Consider the following 6,226-nt stretch of genomic DNA (forward strand, 5'->3'; position numbering starts at 1 on the left):
AATAGATACAAATAACCATAATGCAATTAAAAATCTTAATAGTCAGATAAGCATTAATACACACTTTAATAAAACTTTCTCTAAACTCAAGTCTATTATAAAAAGCGACCGTAACATACATAATAAATTCGAAATTAAATAGTATAAATAAAGTTAACAACGAAATACAAAGCCATATCTAATACAACGACTTTACAATTAAACTAAAAATTATACAGGACAATATCGAACACATTCAGGAAAACATAACGGCATCAAAGCTTAGCATTTTTTACGGAAGCGTTGACAAAAGAAGAGATAACTAAGTTCGGAATAGATTTCAATAAACTGCAAAATATTAAACTGGGAATTTCTTATTGATAGTAATGGGAGGGTTACCCACTCGAAGTGTTACCTATTCAAACGACTATAATTTTTTAGTTTGATAATATTTTTATTGATTCCAATGACAAAAATGTATGAAAATAATCAAAAATTTAGAATCCATTCACTTTAGCTCGATATGGCCACCTTTTGCCTTGACTATGGCCCTCAAACGGTCAAAAAACGAGTTGCATGCTGCACGAATGTGAGCTTGTGGTATTTTGGCCCATTCACGTACAATCGCTTTCTTGAGCTCATCCATACTGGTGTATTTTTTAGTCCGCACCTTGCTCTCTAAAATGGACCAGATGGAAAAGTCCATCGGATTTGCGTCTGGTGAATTCGAAAGCCATTGTGTCGACGAAATGAAGCGTGGAACATGATTTTTTAACCACTCTTGGTTAATTCTCGCTTTATGTGACGGCGCCGAGTCTTGTTGGAACGTCCATTCTTTCCGGCCGAAGTGTTTACGTGCCCACGGCTCTAAAGCACCTTCCAAAATATTTTCACGATAATAAGTCGCATTTACTTTGACACCAGGCTCGATGAAAACGACATGAGAGCGCCCATCAGCGGTCACGGCAGCCCATACCATCACTTGCGATGGGAAATTACTTCGGGTGGCCATTCGTAGGCTTAAATTCTCGTACGTGCGTTCGGTCAAGTAAACACGGTCATTTTGAGAGTTTATGAATTGCTCAATAGGGAAATTCTTCTCATCAGAAAACACAATGTTCGGAAATTCGCCACGTTCGTGCAAGTGTAACAACTCCTTCGCTCTTTGGAGTCTAAATTTTTATTTGCTGCTGTGTAAGATTGTGTCCTTTTTGGAACTTGTAAGGCTTGACCTTTAGCTCATTTTTTAACAGTCGTTGCATTGAACTTTGCGAAATTTTCAGCTCTTTAGCCATTTGATTGCCACTTCGACGTGGATTTCGTTCAAGTCGAGCCTTCACTTTTCGAATCATCTCAGGTGATGTTGCTGTTTTCTTATGACCACCTCCATGGCGTTTTGCGATGCTGCCAGTATCATTGTAACGATTTATAGTGCGATACACAAACATTTTGTTCACTTCGAGATGTTTTAGCTGACGAACAATTGCTGCTTGTGATTTTCCAGCCAAATATAAAGCAATCACACTATTACGTTTAAATTCCATCACGTATAACTTTTTTTTCACACGACACAGACTAAAATGTTTTTGTACGCTTGTAAACAATGGAATGATTTGTTATTGGTGTAAATTTAAGCGCGCTGTCATTAATAGTGTGGTAGTTATAGCAGTTTGAATTTGGTAACACTTCGAGTGGGTAACCCTGTAATATTCGCCGTTAAAATACCAAAAGATTCTATCTCTCTTCCAATAAACTATCTTACACCCATTGGAAACGAAAATAACAGGGAACTCTTATTTGAACCCCAAATTACATTATATTATAATAATAATACCTATACTTACGAAAGTACTATCGAATTGAAAAAACTAAAGCCGTTAAAAAACTGCTTAATAAAGAAAAATTGTATGCAAATTTTTAACAATGCATCAGAAATTATAGAGATAAAGCCAGGAATTGTACTTATAAAAAATTAAGTAAGAACACACTTTTTAATGGTTGTAACAACAGAACACAAAAACTAACTGGCAACTATTTAATAAATTTCAATAATTGCTCTATCAATTTAGGCAACCAAACTTTCTATAATAAAGAAATTAAATTTAAACATAGTCTTGCTAGCTTTAATGACATACAAATAACCCAAAATGAAAATGCAAAACTAATATTTGAAGACATTGTATTAAGTAACTTAAAAAATACGGCATTAATCGATGAAATAAGCTATGTAAGAAAAACGCATTATACTCGTTTATACGGCCCCACATTAACTTTATTTTAATCACCATTGTATCAATAATTGTATTAAAGAAATTAAAGAGCAAAAACAACAATGTTAAAATAACTCAGGAGAGTGCTCAATCAAAGGGAGGAGGAGTTACGTCGCCGTCGTTGCAAACCAGTTCGCTGCCGACGTCGCCGTCACCCAACTTCCACATTGACTGGTCTGCATAAATGCAACTACAGCATAAATGCAACCAAAGCATATTTAAACACAAGTAATACAATAATTACCTACGGTGGTCATGTTACGAAAGTTGCAATAATGCTCTACATTATTAAATGCCAACTAAACAAATTTTGTAAATGGTAAATTAGACTAAGAAATTTCAGTTTTATTCAATAAAAGTTTAGAAATAATTTGTTAAATTTGGACACTGAAGTGTACGGTTGTTTTAATCACATTTCTTATTTCTCGCGCGCTGCCCGATTTTGTTTCGACCACTCTGTCGCACAGAAGACTGAAGATGAGTTACTTGTGGTTCCATTCAACCCCAAGACCTGAAGTCCTTGGCCTTAACGTGGGAAACTTTGCTAGCCTTCGGGATGAACGTAACTCTGACTCATCTCCAGGCCCCCGGGATGTAACTTAATCTGATGCAGTTCACATAGATCGGTGCCAACCCACACCATGTCAAGTGTCGCTCATTCAGAAGGCACCGCTCCGAGAGATACCTCCGCAGAAGACGTGTTGCTAGTGAAGTGAGCATCAAGGAGCATCTGAAGTGTCTCTTCACTGCTCAGGGCCCAAATCCCCTTTATATCCTTGAGAACCCAGGAACACTAGGTTTTTTGTGAGAATGCGCCTGAATCTAGAGATCTCGTGGTAGCCCTCCACTTTTTCGCATAAGCTCTTCCGCGAGACTCCTTAGCATTTCTTAGCTCGGACTTGTATATCGAAAGTTCTGTTTAGGCCATTTGGCGTTACCCAGGATGCACTAGCGTAGAGGCGACCTGCACTACATACCAGATAAAAATTCTGCTCACAAATGATAACTTTTTGGCAACGGCACAAACGCGATTATGACCGCACTGCAACGGGGGCTTTAATTCGCGCGCGAGCTGTTAATGAGTCCTCAGTACGTGTACTTATGTATATATAAAAAATACGAATATGTTAATGTGATTGTGCGATATTGTGCTACGTCTGCATGGAAAACTGTGATAATGGCATATTATGAAATGTGAAAAAGTCGCAAAGTGTTGTTGTTGTATTAAAGTTCGGCAATAATTTTGAGCTTCTTAAATTATTCGATTAAATAATAGTGAAAGACTATGTACTCTTTCACTATTATTTTTTTGAAGTCCATCCGAAATTCATTAGTATAACAGAGTTCGTGTTAACCTGATTGCAGTACATATCTTCCAAAGATATCTTGTTTGGCATTCCGAGAAGGCGGATAAGAATAAATATAGGGAATCATCCAGTCTAAGTTATTTTCTCTGGTGCGTTTTTCTTCCAATATAATGCTGTAAAAAGTGATACCTTTCCGCCAATGTGAACCACAGTGGCACCGTCTCCTATCAAATTACAATGCTACTGGAGTACGCAGATGATATTGACATAGTACGTCCTAACAACAGGAACGTCAGTGCAATCTTTTCCAGCATAGAAAAAGAAGCCAAAGAGATTGGTCTTGTGGTGAACAAGGGTAAGACAAGGTAACTGGAAGCCACACACAAAGATTTCTCGCGTCTTGGGATCAACGTCACTATTAGCAGCTGTTCATTTGACTTTGTGTATCTTAGAAGAGGAACTCAAATGCGTCTAACTTAGAGTTAGAGGCCGAAGGTTACGCATACCTGAGAATCCTCAATTGCGCAAAAGCTTATTTTTCTGGAGTCCGTCACAAGCTTCTTAGTATAAGACTGTCGTGTTTATTCTAAGATTATGGAAGCTAAGGATGAGAGTCAAAAAGATTCAGTCACAAAGAACATATATAATATTTAGTTGAAGTTCACATCAGCTGAGCTCTGATGAGCTCCATAAAACAAAGTCATATATGCCGGCGGCTGCATTGATATTTACTTACGGTTTCAAGATACGCAATATATGTACATATATATGCTAGCTTCGCTGTTTTTATAAAATGAGGCCCTTGTATTACGAAGATCTACGAGCTCGTTCATAGGTCCCACTCAAATATGTACGTGAAGGTTACCTTTCTTATTTTGTTTACCCACAGATTAACCTTCAAATTTCAGTCGTGAACGCATGTTATGTGCTAATGCACTGCAGCCATGGCTTTTACGTAATCCTGCTGGTAACTAGGCAACGTTTCCATCAACCAATGCATTGTCTCATGTATTGCCAATTGGGACGAAACAAAAACCTCGTTCATCATTTAATACGCGTTACTTAACTGTCTTGCCACTGAGTTGTCAGCCGGCTGTCTGGTACCTCCTACCTCCCTCAAAACAACTGAATATCACACTCATATCACTGACAATTTTATTTAGTGTAGCTGCAGTTTTGGTTTAATATGTTCCAAAGCATTGCAAACCCTTCGATTGCTTCTCTACCAATCAACCCTACAATGGTCCACCAGTTCGAAAATATAATAAGAATAAAACCAGAGCAAGAGAGAAAAAAGTAAAGTTGAAAAGCTATTTCCCAACGAAATGTCAACTGGTTCATTGGGAATCTGAATTTTAATACAAAAGAGTGCCATATAGTAGTGGTTAAGTGCAGAGCTCGGTTGAAAAGTGCGAAGTAGTATAAAAACAGTTCAATGATTTGTGTGCGCTTTTTCAGCAAAACAGATTCAGCTGCTGTTGTTGCTGTTGTCTTTTCTCTATTAATTTGGAATTTGTTTTACTTTTCAAGAGACTTTCTATTGTTTCGCCGAACGTGCTAGACAACGACAACGGTGCATTGTAGGGTGGGTCGATTCCGGACTTTTTTCGATTCGGGATTTCTAATAGTGCGGAAAAGTTGCCTTAGCACTTCCTGATTCCAATGCAACTTTTTGTTTTGAAATCGGATTGCATCGTCAACCCCAACTCCGGCCTTGAAATTTCGGAAATTCGCCTAAAATCGTGAAATTGTCTACCTAGCGCCTGAAATACGCATCTCATGGCAAAATGTATAAAACAAAAGTTATTTGTCACGTCATTTGCTACCGAAATGGTATATGTGATCGTCCTACGGCCATAACCGTTCCCGATATACGAGCGAAAAGGCGGCGCGCCACAGCGCAAGGTGAAAATTGTTGCAGCTCTCAGCTAACCTGTATTGGTCACCCAGAACCCACCACGTGGAGGTGGCTGCTCTTCGGGTTCCTCCCAAGCCCAACCCAACCAACCAACCATATGTCAGGCTTGTTTTAGTCTGAATCTGTGTCAAATTTATTGATAAAATCAGATTTTGTAATAAACTTTGGCACTTGTTGCCTAGATTTCAGTGTAGAGCGTATAAAACGATCACGAGATTGGGGGCCAATAACTTTAGAAGATGCCTCTGTCACCAGTTTGGCGGTTCTCTCGACTGCCACGGTGGGAGAGGGGAATTCACTAAATTTCCATCCCTCTGCAGTGTCTCCCGACAGCCCTTTTATGAGTTCTTCGTTAGAAACTGAACAAAGAACTGGTGGAACAGTCAAGGTAATAGTCTTCCAGTTAATCATATCGTATAAATTTTAAGCTTTCAAATTCAGCTTTGGCACTTTATTCCATCTAACCCTTCCATTTATAGTGTCATACTCTGCTTTTCTGGCTGCCAGAAGACGGTCAAGGGCCAACTTTCTGACTTCTATTTCTATCCGTTCGTCAGTCATCATACTAATGAGAATGTTTTCTGGAAGAGCAAAGAAAGCATTCTGTTGAATGGATGAATCGACAACCTTGCGCAGTTTAGCAGGTAAGTATCTCGACCTTTGAATTGCAGCATAGAGATGGCGCGAGCCATCTTTGATTGAACTGTTGAATCTTATTGAGAACCAGAAAGGTGAGTAAACTGTAAGTATGT

The sequence above is a fragment of the Bactrocera tryoni genome, chromosome 3 (assembly GCF_016617805.1).
Source record: "Bactrocera tryoni isolate S06 chromosome 3, CSIRO_BtryS06_freeze2, whole genome shotgun sequence".
In the NCBI taxonomy this organism is placed as follows: Eukaryota; Metazoa; Arthropoda; class Insecta; order Diptera; family Tephritidae; genus Bactrocera; species Bactrocera tryoni.